We start from the raw sequence: 26221 nt of genomic DNA on the forward strand, positions 1-26221 counted from the left end.
GTGGCTCGTGATCTGAAACTGTTGCCACTTACAACTTAAAAGGGGTTGCTTGGGTTCTGTTTTGACATTGAAACACCAAGAGACGATGGAGATTAAAGGAGAGTTGACACATATGTATATAAGGCTTCTAAGATTCTCAGAATGTTAGAGTGGCTTTAAGCTCAGAGCAAGTCAGCAGATGACACTCGATCAGCTCGCTCCGTCAGCATCAACGGAGCTGCGCTCAAAGCCAACTAACACAACAAAAGGGAGGCGGAGACAGCCCTGGCCCCTTAGACCTGTCATTGCCCTGGACCCTATGGGCACAGGAGGACAGAGATGAGGAAGGCGGCCACAGCAGGGATCCAGGAAGAAGGATTAACTCGAACACTGCAGAGGGCAGGAGAAACAGCAGTGTCCCCTCCAGCTTGGACTGGGGAAATTTGGAGCTTGTGTGACTCACGTGAGGTTGGAGCTAGCATGAATCACGTGAGGGTGAGAGGGGGCATTCTCCCCTCTTTACCTCAGCTCAGGTCTGAGGTTCACACTATTTTCAAATGCAGGCTGAGCCCCACCCAAGCCATGAGGATCCATTTATCTGCTTATCTGTATCTACCCCGGTGCCGAACTCTGACCAGTGAGCGCTTTTCACCATATAGATGCTCTAAGTGGGCTTCCCTGCCCCTCAAAACCTTTACGTTCTGGAAATGTAACTCAAGAGTACCTAGCACATACAGGGCCCTGGGTTACCTCGCGCGCGACAGGCACTTCCTTGAATATTTTGCTACACTATTTTTACACAAGGCAAAGACGGTCGTTTTATACCTAAAATTCAGCTTTAAAATGTAAGAGCATTCAAGACCTAACATTACCTTAAAATAATCCTAAACACGGGGGCTGGAGAGATGGCTCAGTGGTTAAGAGCACTGACTGCTCTTCCAGAGGTCCTGAGTTCAATTCCCAGCAACCACATGGTGCCTTAAAACCATCTGTGATGGGGTCTGGTGCCCTCTTCTGGTGTGTCTGAGGACAGCTACAGTTTGCTCATATTCATTAAATAAATAAATATTAAAAAAAAAATAATCCTAAACACTACCCCCCAATTCATAACTATAAGGATGATGACGATGATGAGGATGATGGAAACAATAATAGGAAATAGGAGTTTGAGCAAACCCAAATTTTGTTTCCCTCAAATGAAGCTACCCAAGAAGTGTAAAGATGGACGCAGAATGGGAAATGTATCTAAAATCAAATATTTCATATAAGTCCAGTGTTCAGGATACATGAAAGAACTCATCTCAATTATTAAAAGACAATATAACAAAATACAAGACAAAATAACAATAACAATTATTAAAAGGCAAAATAGGCAGAGAGAGGGATGCCTCGGCCCTTATGAGGTGTTCCTAGTTCCCATAGGGCAGCTGTCTGTCACTCCAGTCCCAGTGGGTTTGAAGCCCTCTTGTGGCCTCCACTGGCACTGCATGCAAATGGTGCACATACATACACATAAAATAAAATCTCTAAAAGAAAAAAAAATTAAATAGGCAGAGGACCTGAGTAGAAAATCACTTCTCCAAAAAGAGACACATAAATGGTCAGTAGCCCATGATAGAACCTTAGCACCATTAGTTAGCAGAAAAACGTAAAGCCACAATGAGACCCCACTTCACACCTACTAATGGCTAGAATAAAAAAACAGAGACCATCCCAAGGGCTGGGGAGACGGTAAGAAAATTAGAGCCCTTTGCGGGTGTTGGTGAGAAATCACCACACTGCAGCTTCTCTGGAAAACAGTTTGTCTGCTCCTTAAAAACCTCACCTCTGAGGCTGCAGAGATGGCTCGGCGGTTAAGAGCACGGACTGCTCTTCCAGAGGTCCTGAGTTCAATTCCCAGCAACCACATGGTGGCTCACAACCATCTGTAATGGGATCTGGTGCCCTCTTCTGGTGTGTCTGAAGACAGCGACAGTGTACTCACGTACATTAAATAAATAAATAATTCTTTAAAATAAGTAAAACAACCTGTGCTGTGGCAATGGCTCAGTGGGTCAAGACACCCACTGCCAGGCTGACAGCCTGAGTTCGATCCCTGAGGTCCACATAGTGGAAAGAGAGAGAAATGACTCCCACATGTCATCCTCTGGCCTCCTGCACACACACACACACACACACACACACACACACACACACACACACACACACACAAATGTAAATTAATTTTTTTTCTAAATTAAACATAGCATTGCTGTATAGACATGACAGTCTCCTCCGAGTGATATGCCCAAGGCACAGGAGAATGAAACCTAACCCCTGGAAAATGGGATCCCTATTGAGAGAAGCAGCCACACAAGGAGGGTCTCATATCGGGGTTGCTTTTACAGGGCTGGGCAAATGTCTAGAGATGGAAAGTAGGTGAGTAGTTGCCAGGGGCTGAGGGGAAGAGGAATGAGGAGTGACTAGTGACAGACACAGTTTCTCTCAGCGGTGACCGAAAACGTTCTGGCATTGCACAACACTGGGAATATACTAAAAACACCGAATACATACTTCACACGATTAGATTTTATTATCTATGCCATGTATCTAAAACAAAAAGTCTAAAGTAAAGCTAGTTTGACCAATATGTGTGTGTGTGTGTGTCATGCATGTATACACATGTGTTTTACTTACGTGTGCACATGGGAAGGTTAGAGGTCCCCTTTGGGTGCGTTCTTCAAGGGCTCTCTACAGTATTTTATTGAGTCAGGGCCTCTCTTTGAACCTGCTGCTCACTGTTTTGACTAGGCGAGGTGGTCGGTGAGCCTCCATGGTCTCCACATTCCCCCCATGTTCTCTTCAGGTCTGGGGTTACAGACACGTGCTGTCATACCCAGCTTTTCCATGGGTGTTAGGAAACCAAATTTAGGTCCTCGTGTTTGCACAGCATCAGAGTGCGCCAAGCCATCGCTCCAGCCTCAGTAACCAGCAGCTTTTCCGAGAGCAAACGCTAACCAGAGCCGATTGATAATGAAAGAGCAGGAGGTGAGAGGAAGCCAGGTTCATGGTACAAACAGGCCCGGACAGGAGGGACAAGGCTACTTGAAGTACACTAATCGCCTTCCCTCCCTACCTCTCCACTCTGTGCAGAAAGCAACCCAAAGCATCAATCACTCTTGGTCTTAAAAGTTGGTATTGCACCAAAGGCCAGACAAGGGACTTGGAAAATGTCAACCTACAAAATACATATGTACTTTTCTTATAGCTAAAACCAAGAAAAGATAAGAGAAATGCTAGTCATAACGTGACTGAAAGTCGTGGCTCCCACTGGACCACTGCGTCTACACAGCAGTCTCAAGATGTCTGCTACGGGCTGTTGTGTATGTTGATATGAAGCACGTTGCTGCCCTCCAAGAGCAGCCATCGAACGGATAGCACTGAGTTGCATGCACCAGCCTTGGGAGAGGTAGCCTGGGAACTCTGGGCTCTTGGAGCATCCTCGGGAGAGCTACTGTCTTGGATCAGGTGTCTTTGCACCTAGCTGGAACCATTACAAAAAGATATGGCCGATTTGTAATCTTAGGGGCAGATTTGACTTTTAAATTCTTAACAGGTTTTGGGTTGAGAGGAGTACTTGGCAGGGAAAAAGAAAAGCCACTTTTAAGTGAGTCCTACAGCAGCTTGGGCATTCTGGAAAAACACTGAGCTTGCTGATAGTCCCAGGGAGTGCCCCATCCTCTCCAACGGAGAGCAACAGTCAGCAGGGCTGAGAGAACCGAGAACCGTCCTCTGTCTTAGGCAAAATTACTCAGCACTGAAGGCAGACCATGCTGATGAACACACAGGGCTGTAAAACGATTTCACAGGAGCGTAAGAAAGACTGTCCGAGCTAGTCAGGAGGAAAAGAATGCTTCAGGTTTGCCCCAAGCATAACATCTGCATGTGCAGTCTGGGGGAAGAAGGCTAGTCCAAAGATGAAGTACGGGTAAGAGAAGCCCGCAGGAGGGGCTTGGAGATCAGATGCAGACACAGCAGGATGCCCACATGCCAGAAATCGGGCTGACACGGAAACCTAAAATTGTCCCCATTTACAGGTAAGACACAACCATTTTTTAAATGGGTTCAAGGGCTGGTGAGGTAGCCCAGAGGGCAAAGGTGCTTGGCACCAAGCCTAATTACCTAAGTTTAATCCTCAAAACCCTCATGGCAAAAGGAGAGAGAGAACCATCTTCCACAGCCATCCTCTGACCTCCACATAGGAGGGGTGATTTTAGTATGCAGACCCATGTGTGAGCGCATCGCACACCACGTGAGTGCACACACATACACACAAACATAAAGACAAATTTAAAATCAGGCTTAGCACACCGGCAGAGGTGTCTGACCCTTGGTCCTCAGGACATTGGTGGCCCAGGAGAGATCATCAGGTTACAGTGTCATACAGAATAAAAACGTATGCTCCCGTAATCCACAGGCCGCAGGTTGGACACCCCTGGATTTAATATGAGGCCCGAGACAACCCTTCCAAGCCTCCGTGGCTAAAAGGCTGGATGCTCCTGCCTCACCCTCCAGACGCAGAAGCAACAGCAGAGCTAGAATCCAAAGCAACGGACGGACATAACACAGTTACCACCTCCAGGCACTCTGCAAGAGCCTCTCCCCATATCTGCCTAGGACACTGAAGCGCCATTGTACAGGACTATCCTCTAAACCAAACTGCCGCCATCTTCAGTCATCCTGCTGACCCATGTAAAAGATCGTTGCGGCTGGGCCTTCAAACTAGGGGCCTTCCATCACAGGAGGGGATAAGGAAGGTCAAAGGACCCCCACCTGAGTATAATACCCCTCCCAACCAGTTGTATACAGTCCTTCCCTAATCAACATAGTCTTGGTGGAGGGCCAGAGTCTATGAGGTATGTGGGGGTGCCGATGAGAGGGAAGGGACCCCATCTATGCAGCCATCGTCCATGCTAGGTAAAGACCTTCTCATGTTTCTGCTTTAAGGCCACCCATGTTCCTGCCCGTAAGCCCTCACCCACTGCCCTGTAAGTAACCCTGATAAACTCCTGGGTTCCCCTGGGTGAACTGTGCTGGAACGGGACCTCAGTTTGTTACTGGGAACTTAGGAGGGGCAGATGCTGTTGATTATCTCTCCCAGGGGAGGGATTTTAGCAGCAGTGATCATTAATTTGGAGCAAATTCTTTTTTAATAGACAACACTTTTTAAATGTTTTCATACTTTTAAAGTGCTCTGTGTGTGTGTGTGTGTGTGTGTGTGTGTGTGTGTGTGTGTGTGTGTACAGGAGTGCGTGGAAGCCAGAAGAGGGGTCTTCCTCTATTACTCTCCACATTATTCCTTTCGAGGCAGGATCCTCCCCTCAACCTGGTGCTGGCATTTCAGATAGGCTAGCAGCCAGCAAGCCACAGTGATCTTTCTGTCTCCATCTCCAACAGCATTGGGGTTAAAGGGACATAGGACCATACTCATTTGTCACTGGGGTTCTGAACTCAGACTCTCATGCTCTTGCCCACTGAGCCCTCTCTCCTGCCCACTGAGCCCTGTCTCCTGCCCACTGAGCCCTCTCTCCTGCCCACTGAGCCCTGTCTCCTGCCCACTGAGCCCTGTCTCCTGCCCACTGAGCCTTCTCTCCTGCCCACTGAGCCCTCTCTCCTGCCCACTGAGCCCTGTCTCCTGCCCACTGAGCCCTCTCTCCTGCCCACTGAGCCCTCTCTCCTGCCCACTGAGCCCTCTCTCCTGCCCACTGAGCCCTCTCTCCTGCCCACTGTGCCTTCTCTCCTGCCCACTGAGCTCATTCTTTATACCTTTGTTTACTCTTTGTATTGAATTCGAACTCAACCTTGTGGTCACATAAACCTTGCCCAGGGCACCCTCTCTTCTGGCATTCTGTCTGTGTTGGCTAGTTTTATTGTCACTGTGACAAATATGTGACGAACAGCTCAGGGGAGGAAAGATTTCCTCTGCGCGGTTGCAAGGGTTTCCGTACATCATGGTGTAAAGGGTGTGGCTGAGCCACTCACCTCGTGGTGGACCAGAAACAGAATGACACAGCAGTCGGAAGGAGCTGGGGGATAGCAATCCCTGAAAGGACCCATTTCCTCTAGCCACACCGTACCATCCTCAGAGCCATCACTTCCCAATCGTCAACTCAAAATTTGAATCTATGCTAGAGGGGTGAGGCGGGAGGCGGGGGAGCACCCTCTTAGGCAAAGGGGAGGAGGGGAATAAGATGGGGGTGCAGAGTGGAGACTGGGAAGGGGCCCAACATTTGAAATGTAAATAAAGAAAATAACCCATTTTTTAAATCTATACATTGAATAAGTCAGAACGCTGCTGCTGCTGGTCTAATCGGGTTTTGTCGCAGGTACACTCAGGGGTGGGCATTACTAATCTCCTAAGCACTTTTCAGGCCCATCAAATCGCCTATTGTCTTGGTTAGGGTTTCTACTGCTGTGATGTCACCTGCACAGAAAGCAAGCTTGGGAGAAAAGGGTTTACTTAGCTCACACTTCCACATCACAGCCTATCCTGGAAGAAAGCCAGGACAGGAACCCAAACAGGGCAGGAACCGGGAGGCAGGAACCGATGCAGAGGCCATGAAGGGGTGCTGTTTACTGGCTTGCTCAGCCGGATTTCTGATAGAACCCAGGACCACTAGCCCAGGGGTTGCACCACCCACCGTGGATGGGATGGGCCCTCCCCCATCAGTCACTAATTAAGAAGATACCCTACAGGCTTGCCTACAGGCTGATCTCATAGAGGCGTTTTCTCAGTTGAGGCTCCTCCTCTCTCTGATGACTTTAGCTCATGCCAACTTACCACAAAACTATCCAGCACACCTGCCCACATGGACCGTCTTGGGGCAGGGAGGATGGCTCAGCTGGTAACAGTGCGTGCTGCTCTTGAAAGGACCCAAGTTCAATTCCCAACACCCGCACTGGGCAGCTCACAACCATCTCTACCTCTACCTCCGGAGGATCCAACACCCTCTCCTGCCCCACAGACACACACACAGTTAAAAATAAAGGGCTAGCGAGTGGGTCGCTGGCTGAGTATGATGCTTGTTGCCCTTGCAGAGGACCTAGCACTCTCCATAGTAGCTGACAACCAACGTAACTCCAGTTCCAGGGGGTCCAGCGCCCTCTTCTGGCCTCTGAGGTACCTGGCATGAACATGCTACACACACACACACACACACACACACACACACACACACACACACACACCATATAGGCAATACACATAAAGTAAAATAAATAAATCTAAAAAAAAAAAATCAGGGCTGGAGAGATGGCTCAGCGGTTAAGAGCACTGACTGCTCTTCTGGAGGTCCTGAGTTCAAATCCCAGCAACCACATGGTGGCTCACAACCATCTGTAATGGGATCTGATGCCCTCTTCTGGCGTGTCTGAAGACAGCCACAGTGTACTTATGTATAATAAATAAATCTTAAAAAAAAAAAAAAAAATGAACCATTTTACTATGCTTTGGCAACACCGTGCTTCCTCATATTTTCTAAGCAATTCCCAGGTAACTTTCAGTTTAAGGCTGGGGTTGCAGATTCTCTGATCTCATGCTGTCCAATAGAAGCCACTAGACAGGTTGACTATAAATTCTTAACAAGCGGTCAGTCCAATACCCTGTGGTGGTTTGATTGAAAACGGCCCCTATCACCTCATATATTTAATTTATTTTCCCACTTGGTAGGCTGTTTAGGAAGAACTAGGAAGTATGGCCTTGTCAGGGGAATTATGAGGTTTCAAAATCCCACGCCAGGCCCAGTCTCTCCCTCTCCCTGCTCCCTGCTGTTGGGTCAGATGGAAGCTCCTGGCTACTGCCCCAGGGTCACCCCTGCCTGCTGACTTGCTCTGGGCCACCAGGGTCACCGACCCACTCTCTGAAACTGTAGGCAAGCCAACCGTTAAATGCTTTCTCTCACATGTTGCCTTGATCGTGGTGTCTCTTCCCCACAGTAGAAAAGTAACTAAAACACACCCTGAGTGACTGAAAGTTGCAACTGTAGTTCCAATTCTGTGTCCTTTGCTTGGAGATTTGATTTCCTTTAAACAAAGTTGCTGCGTTTGTGAGACGCTTACAGACATTATACATCTCTTGAATGGAGACATGGCAGGATTTACAAGCATATGTGGCCACAGTGTCATAATATCTTGTTCGTTACCTATTTATTTTTCCTCCTGAGCTCCCAAAACATCAGCATTTACATCTTCTCAGAGTCCCCTGTGGGGAAGGTCAGCAGTTTCACACGGAGCCCAGACATGGGCTTCCCCCAAAAATGTTCATTTATTGAAACAAAGTAGCTTGCTATTCCATTGACTTTAACTTGGTCAAAAGACTTGGGATGTACCTGGGTTGGAAGACTAGAGCCAGCATGCAGGAAGTCCTGGGTTCAATCCTCAACACTGCATAAACTGATCCTGCTCTTGCACGGTGTGGTGGTTTGAACCAGAGGCTCCAAGCTTTGAATGGTTGGTCATGAGGAATCTCTTTGAAAGGATTGGGAGGTGTGGCCTTGTTGGAGAAAGTGTATGGCTGGAGGCGGGCTTTGAGGTTTCAATTGCTCAAGCCAGGCCCAGTCTCTCTCCCTCACTCCCTCCCTCTCTCCCCCTCCCCCTCCCTCAACTTCTCTCTCTCTCTGATCAGGATATAGAAATCTCAGCTACATGCTTGCCATGCTTCCGGTCATGACAACAATGGAATAACCCCCTGACTGTAAGCCAACCCTAGTGTGATGGTTTGCAGATGCTTGGTCCAGGGAGTGGCACTATTAGAAGGTGTGGCCTTGTGGGAGGAAGTGTGTCACTGTTGGGGTGGGCTTGGACACCCTCCTCCTAGCTGCCTGAGGAAGCTCAGTCTGTTGAAGATGAAGATGTTGAGGATGTAGAACTCTTAGCCCCTCCTGCACCGTGCCTGCCTGGATGCTGCCATGCTCCTACCTTGATGATAATGGACTGAACCTCTGAACCTGTAAGCCAGCCCAATTTAATGGTGTCCTTTATAAAACTTGCATTGGTCATGGTGTCTGTTCACAGCAATAAAACCCTAATTAAGATACCCAGTTAAATGTTTTCCTTTATAAGAGTTGCCATGGTCATGGTGTCTCTTCACAGCAATAGAACGGTGACTACGACACATGCCTATAATTGCAGCAGGAGTAGTGACAGGAGGATGAGAAGTTCGAGGCTATCCTTGGCTACCTAGTGAGTTACCTTGAGGCTGAGAAGGAGTACAGTGGGAGAGCACTCCCCTGGTGTTTGTGGCCCTGACTCAATCACTGGTTCTGCCAAAAGAGTGCACTGAGACCTGCAGAAGCATCTTCCATCCAGAGGCTCAGCACGCAGTAACTCAACGACGCCAAAGAACAGTGTGTGTTAGCATCTCCCTGCCTCCCATAGAACTGCAGACTCTGAGATCTGGAAGGTACCTCTTCCAGGTCCTGAAGTCATCGTCAGAGCCAACCCTCTAACCATTAATCAGACACCAAATAGTCACGGTGCCCAGGTGTCTGCTCAGTGCCAGGCACACATTTCATACCAATCTAAGACCTCAGCAAGTTGGCTCTATCAGTCCAACACTGTCGGTGCCAGCACAGGTGAAGAGATCGGAGCCCCTCTCTGAGGTCACACAGCTGTGGGGAGAGGTTGCAATGCTTCCTTAGAAAGCTTTTGTTGTTGCTGGGAAGTGGAGAGGTTGGCAAAAACATCAATCGACACATTCCTCTTGCAGCAGATAGCAGTGGACCGTGTTGGCACCAAATGATGCTAAGAGTATGCTAGGGGTATTATACAGCTCTTTCATTTTAGAGCGGTAAGATCATAATACAGGCATAGAAGCTGAGCCTCTTCCACAAGCCCATGACCTGGGTACTCTAGAGGCTGGGGTGGGTGAAGTCCAAGTTCAAAGTCTGCTTGGACTACAGAGTAAGCCTAGTCTACACAATTTAAGAAGACTGGGAACATAGACCAGCATGCTCAAGGTCCTAGGTCCAATCTTCAGCATTGTAAACAAATCAAAATTTCCCAGAAACCCCCCACTGTTCTGTGTTTCTGAACCAGTGTGGAGTTTGCCCCATTTCTTTCTCTGTATCTGGCATCCCACAAGGCAGGCCTTCCTAGCCCGTGGGTTTTAGCTCTTCTGTGCATCCACATACTAGGCTTCCTCTCAACAAGAACGGGAACAAAACCAGCTCAGAAAAAGTGCTGAGCTTTTCAGATTTCACGGACAACTCAGAGCCCAACCACACAATCGCGTTGCAGCAGCCGCGGTTTCCACAGCAATGCCTAGAAGACCTCTTTGTTTGATGTCTTGAAGGTGTTCAGCTATTAACCCCTCTCGCTTGCTCTCTCTCTCTCTCTCTCTCTCTCTCTCTCTCTCTCTCTCTCTCTCTCTCTCTCTGACACACCACAAACACATACACTCAGACACACACACACAAAAGTACACACACACACACACACACACACACACACACACACACACACACACACACACACACACACCCGAAAATGCAGGTTGGGGATTGGGGGCGGGGGAGGGGGCGGCGAGGTGAAGCTCAGACCTGAGGGGCACTGCTTCTTTGCTCCAACCTCCAGAAACGGCAATCCTAACTCAGAACACTGGGTTGTGCTTCCATCTGCTGGCCAGAGTAGGAACTGCGTCAAATGCACTAGAAGGAAAATTGTAATTCAGAGATCGGCTTGATTAATAAAGAATTCGAAGACTCTCTTTAAGGAGAAGCGGGCAGGGTTGGGGATTTAGCTCAGTGGTAGAGCGCTTGCCTAGCAAGCGCAAGGCCCTGGGATCGGTCCTCAGTTCCGGAAAAAAAGAGAGAGAGAGAAAGAGAGAGAGAGAGAGAGAGAGAGAGAGAGAGAGAGAGAGAGAGAGAGAGAGAGAGAGAGAGAGGCAAATCTCTCTGAAATACATCAGCAGTCCCCGGAGTGAAAATCACCCCTCTAAATGTCACAAATGACAAGCAAGTACGTTTAACAACCAAGTCTCAAATTCCACGGGATGTTATCTTCAGGAGACCCTGAGAGGCAGGAGTCGCCTTAGTTCTCTGTAGCATGTGAACACTTCAAGTCATCTCTGAAATAACCTTGCAGGACTGATGACCCTCGGCCAGGGCACCGTTCCTCACACTCAGTGTTGTTTCTAGCCTCACTCTTGGTCTGGTGTCTGTGAAACCACCCCTGTGTCTTGCAGGTATGGGTGTAGATGTTTGTGGGTGTGCTGGCATTTGTGTGTGCCTGAATGTAGAGACCAGAGGTCAACCTCAGATGTCAGATGTTGCTCCACATTGTCACCCCTTTTGTTTTGTTTTGTTTTGTTTTGTTTTGTTTTGAGGCAGGCTCTCTTGTTTTCATCCAGAGCTTGCCAGATTCTATAGGCTGGCTGTCCAGTGAGGCCCAGGGATCCTTGCCTGTATTGGGATTTCAAACTCCGCCCACTATGTCCTGACTTTTTATATAGACCTTGTAACCCCGATCATGTTTCACTAGGAGAGGAAGACTGCCTGGTCTCCACACTGTCCTCTCGCACCGATCTTTTCTGAGATTATACATCCTCAGGAGCTTCTTGAGTGACCTTTCTATAAACGTGACCCACCTGTGTCTCTTCACTAACAGAACTGTCTCCAGACCGCACCAATTCTAGACTGTGACAGCTGCTGTCATCCTGGATATAGCTACGTGCCTCCCTCATTCCAGCCACCCAAGGACAAAGCACCACACCATTCATGTTTCTGAACAATGCATTTTATAGCTTTGCATATTGGAAAATATGCTTTGTGTTTTTAAAGGGATCATCTCAACTAAGATGTTTGCATAAAAGGTCCACAGCCTACGAGGACATCAACAAACGCTGGGATTCATGACAGAGGGTGACAGATAAATGGCAGTTTCTAGAAGTTGGTCAGGCTCTGCGGTGGCTTCTGGTTAAAGGGGGAGGAGATGGTGTCTGAGGCTAATTTAAAGTGATAGGCGATGCATGTGGATGGAGTAGTAGGGCTGTGTCCCAGACAGAAGAAAGAAAAATAAGATACAAAAATAACACACAAGGTTCAGAGACGGGCAAGCACACCCCCTATGAGCCAGGAGACATTCTGCTTTTCCTCAACCGTATATAATCACAGGAAGGGCAGAGAGAAAGGGAGGACAAGTCCTCAGGGACTTTAAAAACCAAGCTAAGAAACCAGGGAGATGGCTCAGTAAATAGCATACTGTGTGAGCCTATAAGGTATGGGATTGGTCCCCAAACCTATATAAAAATGATAGGCATTAGGGGGCCTACACCATCTCAGAAGGGAAGGGAAGGGGGCAGGGGAGGGAGAGGAGGATTGTGGGATGGGGTGAGCAGGAAGAGGGCAGTGAGTGGGATATAAAGTGAATGGATAAAAATAATAATAATAAAAATATTATGGCACAAGTAAACTTGTTCCTGAATTTAATGGAGAATAAAAAATGAGCTTAGTGGCACACGCTAGGAAGCCCAGCGCCAGGGAAGCAGAAACACATCTCTGAAGTTTGAGGGATGGCCCATCCCACCTAATTAGTGAGCCCCAGGCCAGTGAGAGAGCCTGCCTCAAAGGAGAAGGATGACATTCGTGAGGGTGACTCCCAAGGCTGTATTCTGGCCTCCCCATGTATGTGTATACACACATATACATGCACACACACACATACACACATACACAAACATACACACACGTACACACACACACACACACACACACACATACACACACACACACACACACACACACACACACACACACACACACACACACACACACACACACACACACACACACACACACCCGCACACACACACCACACACACATACACACACACACACACACACACACACACACACACACACACACACACACACACACACACACACACACACACACACACACACACACACACACACACACACACACACACACACATACATACACACATACACACACACACACACACACACACCATAAAAACTAAATAGTTGTTTTGCTTGGGCAGAGACTCTGAATGTTTTATTACAGGCCGTGGCATCTCACACCTCCCCCCACACTCTTAGGAGTTGGGCTGTAACCATCTTTGCCTTGGATGCTAAGTACCTCTGAGAAAGGCGGGTCTCTATCTCTGGGTGGTATATAAAATGCAGTCCAGTACAGGCAGCTTGAGGAGTGCCCACGAAGGCTGTCAAAGAGACCTGGGCTTCCAAGAAGAAACAATCAGATCCCATTCAAATTGGAGTTCCAAACACCGCAGGACAGCTAATACCACAGCTAAGACTGTCCCTAGGTGGCATGGCCCTGTCCTGTGGCATAGGGCTGTCCCTATGGCCATGCTGAAAGAGCAGCACATAAGAATCTAAACAGAATTTCATTTTTGACCCCTGGAGCAACCTTTGGTGGGACACCCAGCTCCTTGAGTTGGGTGCAGGGAGGAGGTAGCCTCACATAAGACGAGGTCCCTAGACTGTACACCAGAATGCCCCAGAGGGGTTACCACAGCACTGATGGCTCTGTCCCCAGTGTCAGTCAACAAATGAGGTTCAGTAGGACCCAAATGTGCTTCAACAAATTTCAGGGTTGGGGTCCAGTCGTCGCCTCCCTTCTTCTTCTTCTTCTTCTTCTTCTTCTTCTTCTTCTTCTTCTTCTTCTTCTTCTTCTTCTTCTTCTTCTCTTCTTCTTCTTCTTCTTCTTCTCCTCCTCCTTCTCTTCTCTTCCTCCTCCTCCTCCTCCTCCTCCTCCTCCTCTCTCCTCTCTCTCTCTCTCTCTCTCTCTCTCTCTGGTTTTTGTTTTTTGTTTTTTTTCAGATAGGGTTTCTCTGTACTTACTTGCTTGGTAGACCAGGCCGGCCTTGAACTCACAGAGATCCTCCTGCCTCTGCCTCCCAAGTCCTGGGATTAAAGGCTGGTGCACCACTATCACCACTGTCTGTCAAGGGACTGGCCTTTGAAAGTTGAGGTAGGAGAACACGCCCTGAGGCTAAGGCTGGTACAGTTTGGATAATTAAGTTCAAAGGCTGGACTTGGTTCCCAGGGAGTGGCGCTAATGGGCGGGACCGCTAGGAGATGGGTGTGACTGTATCACACAGAAGTGTCTTCAAAGAAGACACTGTAACCCCTCCCCCACTCTCCCTTCCTTCTCTCTTTCCTCTCCTCTCTCCTCTCTGTCTCAGATCCTGTGAGTTAGGCAGCTTTCCTCACTGTGCTCCCAGTCACGATGTACTACCCAAGACAACAGGGCCAAGCAAGCAGGGACGGAAACTATGACCCCAAATAATCACCTTTAAGATGATTGATTGTTCCAGGTAGACAAAGAGGACATCAAAGGTCCCAGACAGCTTTATTTATGACAGTATCCAGCATCTAGGCAGGTATCTGGACCACGAAAAGTCCTCCAAAGACTATCTAGATAAAACCCGCTGGAAAACACTGCACTAGCAGACCTAGGGAGATGATAGCTCAGCCCATGAAGTGCTCACTTCAAAACTCCACAAGGACCCAGGTTCAGGTCCCAGAACCACATTAAAAACAACAACAGAACAAAGAACCTGTGGCCTAGCACAGGGAGGGTGGAAACCTGGACCCCTGGGGCTCGCTGGCCAGTCAGTATTACCACCAAACTCCACCAATGAGAAGCCATGACTCACAAACAAGGGGGTCAGGTCAGTTCCTGAGGAATGATGGCACGGATTCACCCTGACCACTGCATACGCGCCTGCACACATACACATGCACACACACGCGCACACACACTGTAGTAACAGACACCATGTGACAGAGACAGGGTTAAAATCAAAATGTAGGCAGCTCCTTTCTGAAGGCCCCAGGGGAGAATCCCTGTCTCCCAGCCTCCAGTCCTTAGTGCTTAAGAAGCCAGCACAGTGAAGCCCCGTATCTCTCTGTGTTCCTTCCTTCTTTCTCCCTTTCTTTCTTCCTTTTTCTCTTTTGAGACAAGGCCTCAAAGTGTAAGGATTATAGGTGGGACCCTTCTTGATGAAATTTTATTTCTTTTTTGTTAAAGACTTATTTATTTATTAATTTTAGGTATATAAGTACACTGTAGCTGTCTCAGACACACCAGAAGAGGGCATCAGATCCCATTACAGATGGTTGTGAGCCACCATGTGGTTGCTGGGATTTGATCTCAGGACCTCTGGAAGAGCAGTCGGTGCTCTTAACCACTGAGCCATCTCTCCAGCCCTGAAATTTTATTTCTAATTTTTATATACATACACACTCTTTTGTGCATGGGCCCACTCAGAAAAGCTGCCCGTGGGTGAGAGGGCGTGGACAGCTTCAGGCGGTATCCACTGCACATCAAGAGCAACTGAGCCTCCAATGAAAACTCCAAGCTCTTGCCAGCTTAGCCCCAGGGTCAATGAGAGAGCAGGATACCCGATGTCTTCTTCAGGCCTCCGAAGGCGCATACATAAACACAAAACTAAGAAAGCCTCAGAGAGAGAGAGAGAGAGAAAGAGAGAGAGAGAGAGAGAGAGAGAGAGAGAGAGAGAGAGAGAGAGAGAGGCGCCAAGATGCCCCTCCTACCAACATTTAGCCAGAACTCACTGCATTTGGGGCCAGCAAGATAGTTCAGCTGGCAAAGGAACTCACTCCTATGCCTGATGACCTGAGTTCAGTCACTGGAGCCGGGGGTGGGAGGAGAGGATAAGTTGTCCTCTTTTTTTTTTTTTTTTTTTTTTTTTTTTTTCGAGCTGGGGACCGAACCCAGGGCCTTGCGCCATAGGCAAGCACTCTACCACTGAGCTAAATCCCCAACCCCACAAGTTGTCCTCTTATCTAGGCAAGCTAACCATTGCTTCACAGACTGAATGATAGACAGATGGACAGATGATAGACAGACAAACGGATGGATGGGTGGATAGATACAGACAGATAATAAATCTCACTGTTTTCAATATTCATCAATGTGCTAAATATAAAATAGGCATCTTATTTTAATTTGCACTCTCTGCATTAAAATGAGATGGAAAATCTTCTTGTGCAAGCCATTCGGCTGCCCTCTTCTCTAAATTCCCTACTTATATTTTTGCTATTTTTTCTAGCTTTTGTATTGATTTGTAGAGTTCTCACACATTCTGGAGAGTGTTTCTCTGCTGTTAACTCCCCTACGGCCCAGCAACAGCACAGGCGCCCACCGCTATTCTGTGCCTTGACCTTTTGTGCAGATTAAATACCTTTTTTATCTTTTTTTTCTTAACTAAATCAGAAGCTTTAGTATTGTCACAGTTTTTACTATTTTCCTTTCTGGTTTGGGCTTCTTCTGTTTTCTTTAACGAGGAGGCACAGTGACGTGCATGTCTGGGCCCAGCCAGCAAGAGCCTAAGGCAGGGGGATGGTGAGTATGAGGCTAGGTAAAGGCAACATAGCACGACTCGAAAAGGGGAAATGTCGCTCTGTTGTATCTTGAAGGATGACAAGGAGAAGGGGGAGAAAAAGGAAAGAAGAAAGGGAGGGAGGAAAGGGGAGGAAGAAAGGAACAGGAAAGAAGGAAGGAGAGAGAGAAGGGAGAAAGAGAAGAAGAGAGAAGAGCAGAAAGAAGGGATTGGAAAAAAAAAGACCTACGTCTCCTCCCTGATGGTCACAGCTCCAATTTTAAAAGCATAACGACGGGGTTGGGGATTTAGCTCAGTGGTAGAGCGCTTGCCTAGCAAGCGCAAGGCCCTGGGTTCGGCCCCCAGCTCCGAAAAAAAAGAAAAAAAAATAAAATAAATAAAATAAAAGCATAACGACAAAGTTCTCTTACGGAGTTCCTAGTTTCCCAGAAAGTTGCACAGTTGTATTACAGAGTTCCAGGAGGTGCATACAAAGAGCATCACATTATTAAATGTATACATTGGGCTATGCTGCTTTACTTGTAACTGACACATAATTACATACATTCATAGCGGACAGGTGCTAACTAGACACATGTATCCAGTGTGTAACCACCAAATTGGGGTAATTAGTATTTCTTTGTGCTGGGAACTTGCAAAGCTTCCCTCTTGCTTTGAGGTGCGTAATAAATCACTGTGCACGGCAGTCGCTCTTGTAGTGGAGAAGTCTAGAAGCTAGTCTTCCCACTTGACTCTATTTCCCTACTTGTCATTCAGCTTCCCCTCCCTTCCTAGCCTTGGGTAATCCGATTCTCCTCTCCTCTTCTGTGGGATCCGTGTGTTAGACTCTTGATGAATAGAACAGATGGCGCTTGTCTGTCTGCGCCTGACTTACTTCACTCAACAAATGGCAACACTGGACTCTCGGGGTGTGTGTGTGTGTGGTGTGCATAAGATTTCACTGTGTGTTTGAATGTCGCTTTTCTTTATCCATTCTTCTGATAGATAATACATGCACCGGTGTTAGCTTTTTCCATCTTTAAAATTAAAGCTCACACACGGGCACATTGGCGCACACCTATAAGGCCAGCACACAGGAGGTAGAGGCAGGAAGATCAAAAGTTCAAGGTCGGCCTCAGCTGCATAGTGCGTCCTAGGCCCGCTTGCTACATGAAACAATATCATAAAACTAAATAAGAGGGGGCTGGAGAGATGGCTCAGTGGTTAAGATCACCAACTGCTCTTCCAGAGGTCCTGAGTTCAAATCCTGGCAACCACATGGTGGCTCGCAACCATCTATAATGAGATCTGATGCCCTCTTCTGGTGTGTCTGAAGACAGCTACAGTATACTTATATGTAATAAATAAATATTAAAAAAAAACTAAATAAGAGGCAAAGGAAATGGCTCAGTGGGGGAAGGTGCTTGCTGGGTGAGTATAAGGGCTTAAGTTGAGGTCCCCACAGAAAAGCATGACTTCCTATGTACCTGCAACCCTGGCACTGTAGTGGGTAGAAACAGGAAGATTGATGGAATTGATTGCCCTTAAGACTAGATCCCAGTTCAGTGAGACACCCTGTCTTAAAAGGACAAGGCAGTGTACCAAAACACAACACTCAAGAGCCTCCTTTGGCAATTGTGAATGAGCCTGGCACCCTCCTACACACACACACATGCATGTACATAAGACATATGCATATACACCATAAACACTCACACTTCTGTATGTCTCCTCCAGATCAAAACATTCCATGGTGGTGGTGGTGGTGGTGGTGGTGGTGGTGGTGGTAGTGTGTGTGTGTGTGTGTGTGTGTGTGTGTGTGTGTGTGTGTGTGTGTGTTTTGTGTGTGTGGAGTGTCTCCATAAGAAGGAAGGTAAACAACACAAAAGCAGCTTCAGGAACTCCCTGAAACTGACCAGATTCATTAGGCCCCTCCCTGCCAGGGTAAGCAGAGCCCACCTGCAAAGACTCTCAGAAAGAACTTCCTGGAGGAGATTTAGACCAACTGATGCACCTGAAAAGACACCTTCCAACCTGTTTAGCTGTCTGTGTGCTGGGCAGTGTATCCAGGTTTCCCAGCTAATATGAGCTGTCACCCATCTAGGCTTTGGTGAGGCAGTTGTCTTTGACCCAATAAAACTTTACTGGTTCACCAAGTTGGACTTTGGTGGTATCTGCACTTTGGTCTGTCGTGGTTCCCTGATCTGAGAAGAAAAGAGAAATGTGTTTCAGTCTCTCCAGGAAAAGTTTTATCATAACACACACACACACACACACACACACACACACACACACACACACACATCCTAAATCAATTTAAAGATCAAAATAGGAAGAGACATTAGCTGTTCTTGACTTCCATATTCTGGTATTTGTCATCTGCATTTCGAGGGATGGTAGGAGCCAGAGTCTCTGATGCTTGGGGCGACTGTGCAATGAACTTTAATGTAAGGTATCAGTGGCCTTGAGTTGGGGAATGTGTGAGCACCTGGGGCTCTCCCACAGAACTTCATCAGTCCCAGGGTCTTAGCATCTTGCCCAAAGCATGAATGCAATAGACTGAAGTGTATTCCACCACCTGCTTAACATGTTGGGTTCACAAGTAAGGACCATGTTTCCATAAAGAGGCCCCTCCCCGGGTATTCACAAGGGGGTACAGCATTATCCAAGCTGTGCCTAGCATGAGTAACATTGGGCTGGGATGGAGGATGGAGGCAAAGACTTAGGAGACACAGCAAGTTATGTTGGGACACAGCAAGTCATCCAGGTAAGTGGAGTGTGGAGTAAGGCAAATCTGGGGACAAGGACACGAGTGGATACAGTCAAGAAAAATTCAGGAAGGTAGCATCAATAGGCCAGGCCTTGAGCTAAGACTTAGCCGGCAGCCAAGAGTCAGGCTGCACCCACCCTATACCTGACTTGCATTGTCTGCAGGTGGAAAGGGATCTAACGGCTCGTACACACAACGACCATCACTTGGATCAAGCAAGGAGGTGGAAACCTCACTGTCCTGGAAGGAAATAGTACTGCAGACTTCTTGCAAGGGTCTGTGCAGTACTCAGAGAATCTCTAGCCAAGGTCAAAGGTGAAGGACCCTCGGGAAAGGAACTGCTGTGTATTGTCTGTGTCCCAGCTCTGGGTGCTCTGAGCAGTGCGCATAAATCGTATTTCAGATTCTCCTGTCACTGTCCCCTCATTACCCACAGCTTGCGTTTTTGTTTGTCTTGGGTGCTTTGCCTGTTTTGTGTTTTGTTCTATTTTGTTTTGAGACAAGGTCCTACTAATGTATGCTACTTTGGAACTCACTATACAGCCCGATCTGGATTCAAACTCGTGATCCTCCTGCCTCAGCCTCTTGGATTACAAGCCTATGTGTGCCACCTTGGGCAGCCCTCATCTTGCATCTTATCAATCAAGGGTCCATTCTGAAGACTCAGAAGCCAGGTCTAACTCCGGAACTGTGTCCACCATAAGGCTAGCCCACTGCTGACGCGGCCGAGGATGGCCCTTGAGCAGCAGGATGTGTAGTTTCTAATTCTTATCTCTGGTGGCCACTGGCCAGAGACAATCAAGGAAGATGGCCTAGGGCAAAGGGTAAAGGGTGCCTTGGCTTCAAAGTAGGAAGTGTCGTTAACTCTGGAACATTTGGAGCCAATTTTTATTTAATGCTTCCTTAGAGCAGGCAATAGCCAGTCTGAAACAAGCACCCACGTACCTGTATCTTCTGCCTAACACATCTCCCTCTCCCGCTCCCCCTTCTTCTCCCCTTCCTTCTCCTCCTCCCTTTCCCCCTCCCTCTCCCGCTCTCTTTCTCTCCCTCTCTCCCTTACCTCTTCCCCTTTTTCTTCCCCCTATGGGTGCATCTGGCTTCTAGTAGTCATCATTTGTTGCAGTATGAGAGTGAACATGAGCATGGGTGGCCCTGAACTCTAGGGGGACAAAGGAGAACCTATCATATTTAGCCCCATCAGGGTGAAGGGCGTTCTGCAGAAGGGGAGGAAAAGGAGGCAGAAAGGTTGTCAAGAGCACATAAGAACTCACAGAGACTCTGGCAGCACACCCAGGCCCGCACACGTCCAAGCCAGACAGAGTCCAGTGCCAAGAAGGCGAAATGGGCGTGAGCTCCTATCCCAACCAAGAAGTTATCTCTAATTGATAACCGCTTGCAAAGAAAGTTTGTTTTCTCCAAGAGAGTCTCGCAGGGCGGGAATGGGTATGGCCCATGCTCAGGAGTGGACAGCTAGCACAGACAAACACAATGGGTTTGGGTTGGGGGGCTTGGGGGGTGGGGGATGGTCTTTTATTGCTTTGTTTGGGTATTTTTTAGCCTTACTTATCTTTTGCTTATATATCATGGTTTCTGATTTTGTATTTTTATGAAATTTGTGTGTGTGTATATATATGTGTGTGCGTGTGCTGTTGTGTGTATGTGTGTATGTATGCTGTTGTGTGCACATGTGTATTTGTGTGTGTACATGTATGTATGTGCATGTGTATATATGTGTATGTGTGTGTGCTGTTTTGTGCATGTGTGTTTCTTGTGCTTTTTCATTGTTTTTCCCTTTTTTTTGGTTCTAGTTATGGTTTGTTTTATAAAGGGAGGAGAAAAGAAGGTGTTGAGTTGGATGGGTGGAGAGAATCTGGGAAAGGAATATATTGTATAAAAATTATTTTCAATTAAAAAAAAAAAAAGTCCAGGGGCTGGAGAGATGGCTCAACAGTTAAAAGCACCGACTGCTCTTCCAAAGACCCTTAGTTCAATTCCCAGCAACCACATGGTGGCTCACAACCATCTGTAATGAGGTCTGATGCACTCTTCTGGTGTGTCTGAGGACAGCTACAGTGTACTTATAATAAATAAACAAATAAATAAACAAAAAAAAAAAGTCCAAAGGGGGTGGCTGAGCAAGAGCAGTAAGGAAACCAGGTAGCGTGGCTTCTCCGTGGCCTCTGCATCAGCTCCTGCCTCCAGGTTCCTGCCTTGACTCTCTTCATGATGGACTGTAACCTGTAAGTTGAGAACTCTTTCCTCTCCAGGTTACTTTTGGTTACGCAATCCTCCTGCCTCAACTTCCTGAGTGGTTGGGATTACAGGTCTGTGCCACATCTCTTAAGATCTTAAGGAAATTTGAAGTTATCCCCATAATCTGGTCTGCCCCAAAAACTCAGGACCCGATGAGTACATTTCATTCCACCTGGACCATACATTTTTCTTTCCTTGTGACATACCACATACATTCTCTGGAGGCTGGGGCATGAGTGTGCTTGAGAGAACACCACGTCGACACCACCACCAACACTTACTTAATACCTTTCTCTCTAGTCCGCCCGCAGTGTGCCCTATGGTTTCTTAAAGAGCACAGCAAATCTGAGTCCCAGTCATCCCCACGGTGAGCCCTGGATTAGCACCCCTTTTGGCTCCCCACCCACCCACCTACCCACCCAGTCCTTGTTGCTTTTTGCCCACTTAAAATTTCAGGGTTCGGTCCTCAAGTATCCCCCCTGCCCCTAATCCTTCTGGGAGATTCACCTTATGGAACTGCTAACCAAGATGGTAAACTTGAAAATGATTGACTCAGCCTCGGCACACACTTCCCCCCATAAAAGGAGACGTGCTCTGTGGGGGAGGGGCTGAAAAGAGGCAGTGCCTGAAGAACTTTCTATATCGGGGCACATCTTCTACTGTAGTAGGTTCTAAACAAAGGTGAACCACTGCCAGAGGGCTAGAAGATGTGTCTGTGTGTGGTATGTGTACATGAGCCGAGGTGCTGAATATTAAGTCTCGGAGCCTAGGACACATGACTGAGGTGTCTGTCATATCAACATATCAAGGTGGACTTCTCTGCCAGGTTCTCCCAGCATCCCTCAGTCCCCCCACCTCCAAATACACACACACTCACACACTCACACACTGGGGCTGGGATGTACCTTCCCCCAGGGGCTCTTCCCTACATAATCCAGCTATTTTGGTTACCATTTAGCTACCCCTCCCCCTTTTTTACCCTTTACCCTCTTGGCCGCGGCACCTGGCTCCTCTCTCTGAGATCCACATTCTTCCTCGCCCCTCCCCCTCTCCTCCCAGGCTCAGGGTCATGTCCACTCTGGACTCTTCTAGATGTCCCTGCCTCCGGCTGTGCTCTCCCTCCTAATTACAGCAAACATTTTCCTCCACCATACCTGGGAGCAGTCGTGTCCTTCCTGTTTTTCTCTTTTTTCAGTTCAGCATGAGGCCAGAGACCTTGGATCCCTTTGGCATTGTAGTTACCCAGGACTGCCCTGCCTGCCGTGGCTGGTGGCGGCTAGAGCAGTACGTGTTGTTTAGCTCTGAGCCATCTCTCAGCTGCAAGACTGGGCGCTTTAAAGGTGGATCAGTTCTCAGGTTTCTGGAGGCTGGAAACTTAAAGTTAGGTGTCAATACTGGACAGAATAGAAGGAGAAAACCGGGGGTCCGTGGAAGAGGGAAGGAGCCTGGGAGAAACTCGGGGATTTATAGCAGAGATGGCTCAGAGGTTAAGAGCACTGACTGCTCTTCCAGAGGTTCTGAGTTCAAATCCCAGCAACCACATGGTGGCTCACAAGATTTGATGCCCTCTTCTGGTGTGTCTGAAGACAGCTACAGTGTACTTATATCTAAAAAATAAATCTTTAAAAAAGAATCCCAGCACACTGGCACTCAGGAGGCAGAGGCAATGTGGTCTACGTGAGTTCCAGATGACCTAGAACTACATAGGGAGACCCTAGCTCAGATAAAAAGAAAGTGAGGCTGGTGGGGCAGCCCAGTGGTTAAGACTTCATACTGCTCTTGAAGAGGACCAGAGTTCAGTTTACAGCGCCCCTGTTGGGTAGCTCTTAAGTGCCTGTAACCCCAGCTCCATGAGATTTGACTCCTCCAGCTTCTTCATGTGTCAGCAGGCACACACACACACACACACACACACACACACAGAGACACGTGTACACATAACTACAGATTAAATTCTTTTAAAAAAAAGTTACAGTCCACAACATTTACTTAATTCCTTTCTCCCTCCCCAGCTGTAGAGCTGTGATTTCTTTAGAATCTTGCTAGAAACCCCCTTTACAGTAAAAGATATCCTAATCCCCAAACGCAATCCTAATGACGCCCAGCTTGACCTCATCAGATTATAATCCCATGGAGGCACCACTGGACCTACCCTATAATATCTCCACCAAGAGAGAGAAAAAGGAAAAGGTTTCTTAGCAACCCTCTGAGATGTTTCTTGAAAGTCACTAAAAAGATACATAAGTCTATTGCTAAGACACTTAATTGCTACTCTCCCTTGAGCCCACATACACACACTTGGGCATGTCTTCTTCACTCCCAGAGAGCCTCTCTTAATTCCCCTATCCCCACTTAAGATCCCTGTTTAAAATGCCATTTAATAAGCCAGGACTCTTTTTTTTTTAAGTTTTTTTTTTTTCATCTTTATTAACTTGAGTAGTTCTTATTTACATTTCGATTGTTATTCCCCTTTCCGGTTTCCGGGCCAACATCCCCCTAGCCCCTCCCCCTCCCCTTCTCTATGGATGTTCCCCTCCCATCCTCCACCCATTACCGCCCTCCCCCCAAACAATCACGTTCACTGGGGGCTCAGTCTTAAGCCACGACTCTTGAAAAGCCCACACTCAGGCTCTGTTTCTGTTTCCGATATACCCCAATTCTCCTGCCCACTCCTGAAATTATTTTGTGTGGAAGCTAGGGATCTGGGTTTACCTGAGTCAAACTCCCTAAACAATCATGGGAAAGGCCCCAGAAGCCAGTGTTTGCTGGCTACTGTGTTTGTATAACTTTTTTAATGTGCTTATGTCTCCAAGTCACTTTTTTTTTTTTAAAGATTTGTTCATTTATTATATATAAGTACACTGTAGCTGTCTTCAGACACACCAGAAGAGGGCATCGGATGCTCTTAACCGCTCTTAACTGCTGAGCCATCTCTCCAGCACCGCCCCCCACCCCGTTAACTTTTTAAGAAAATACATTATTTATGTGTATAAGTGTTTTTGTCTGCATGTAGGCATGCACCACACTCGCGCCTAGAGAGGTCAGAAGAGGGCATTGGGTCCCCTGAAACCAGAGTTAGCGATGGTGATGATGAACCTTGTGGTGTGGCTCAGGTCTTTGGCAAGAGCATCAAGTGCTCTTAGCAGGTGAGCTCTCTTGCTAGCCTGCTAGCACACTGTCCCCTCCTTTATTACTTGGACAGTTCTCACAGTGTAGCCCAGGCTGGCCCCTCAAACTCATGATCTTCCTGCCTCTGCTTCACAAGTGCTGGGATTCCAGGTTTACACCAACATGCCTGGCTTGCTTTTCTTTTTGCCTTTTGGTGTGTATTTGTGTGCTTGTGTGTCCGTGTGCCATGCTGCACACATGATAGGCTAGAGGATAACCTCAGGCACCAGTCCTTGCCTTTCCACCTTACTTGAGAGAAGATCTCTTCACTGCTGTAACAGCCAGGTCCCCACCTCCTCTTAGGCACAGTAGGACTGTAGTGACTGCACTGCAGCTTTTAGGAGCATTGAGTGGACTTTTTTATGGACTGGGGGATTCAAGCCTAGATTATCAGACATGTCCAGCAAATACTTGTACCCACTGAACTATCTCCCCAGTCCTGACTCCTTTAGTCCCGACAGCCATTAGATTAGGACCCATCTATATTTAATCTTTATTCATTTTAACTTGATTTCATTTGCAAAGATCCCATCTTTTGACAATGCTAGAAATGGAACCCACAGGCCAGATAGTCACTCTACCAGTAAGCTAAAATTCAGCTAGCCCTGTTTCTTTTTTCTTAAATTTTATGTATGAGTACTCTGTTGCTCTCTTCAGACACACCAGAAGAGGGCATCAGATTCCATTACAGGTGGTTGTGAGCCACCATGTGGTTGCTAAGAACTGAACTCAGGACCTCTAGAAGAGCAGTCGGTGCTCTTAGCCGCTGAGCCATCTCTCCAGCCCACTAGCTAGCCCTGTTTCTTAATAAGTCCACATCCATATGTACTATGTGTGACTTTGACTATCTTTTGGGAGGCTGGGAGGCTGTAACTCATTGTATCTGCCAGATGTAACGTTTCAAGGGTAGCTGGTGAAGTTCTTAGTTTAATAAGTCTCAGCATGGTAGTAAAAGCCAGAGGAGCTCCGTCTCAGAGGGAGTCAGTGGAACCTGGGGGTGCTAGGGTGGTGGCTCCGTGGAATGGGATTCCGAGGCCCTTTCAGATGAGCTGCCCGGGAGAGGTTTGCAGAAAGGCTGACTAGAGGGAGTTCCATAGCAAAGCAATACACAGAGGAAAGGCATCTTGGGCACAGTAAGATGGGGCGATGGTCCACTGGATTAGCTAGCCTCAAAAGTCTAGTGCTGCCCAGTAAATCAAGGCGTCTATGGCTCCAAGACACTGCAGCCTACACTCAGAGAAGTATTTTCGAGGCGGAGTGTAGAGCTCAGTGGTGGAACTCTTGGTTAGCATGTCCGAGGCCCTGGGTTCCAAGCCCAGAACTTGAGAGAGGCAGAGGATTGTTTCAGAGCTGTTGAAGACCTCCAGCCAGAGGCTCTGGGGAGGAAAAGGTAAGCTTAGAGGTGCATGTATTTCCTAGCGGGCAGTGCTGGGTGCAAGATCTCCCTCTGCGTTAATCCTACCTCTCCCTCAGGCTTAAGGTACCATTTACATGCAAATGACACAAAGATTTGCATTCAAATTCCAAACTGCTTCCCCAGTTACCCAGAGTATTCCTCTGGTACGGAAAGAACTCACTTCAACTTGAAGGTTGAAGTCACTGCAAAACTTATTAGCTTCCCAGTAGTTCCGGTATCTGCAGCATCAAGCACTAGTCATTCAGTCCCCAAAATTAAAAATTGGAGG

The sequence above is a fragment of the Rattus rattus genome, chromosome 14 (genome assembly GCF_011064425.1).
Source record: "Rattus rattus isolate New Zealand chromosome 14, Rrattus_CSIRO_v1, whole genome shotgun sequence".
Classification (NCBI taxonomy): domain Eukaryota; kingdom Metazoa; phylum Chordata; class Mammalia; order Rodentia; family Muridae; genus Rattus; species Rattus rattus.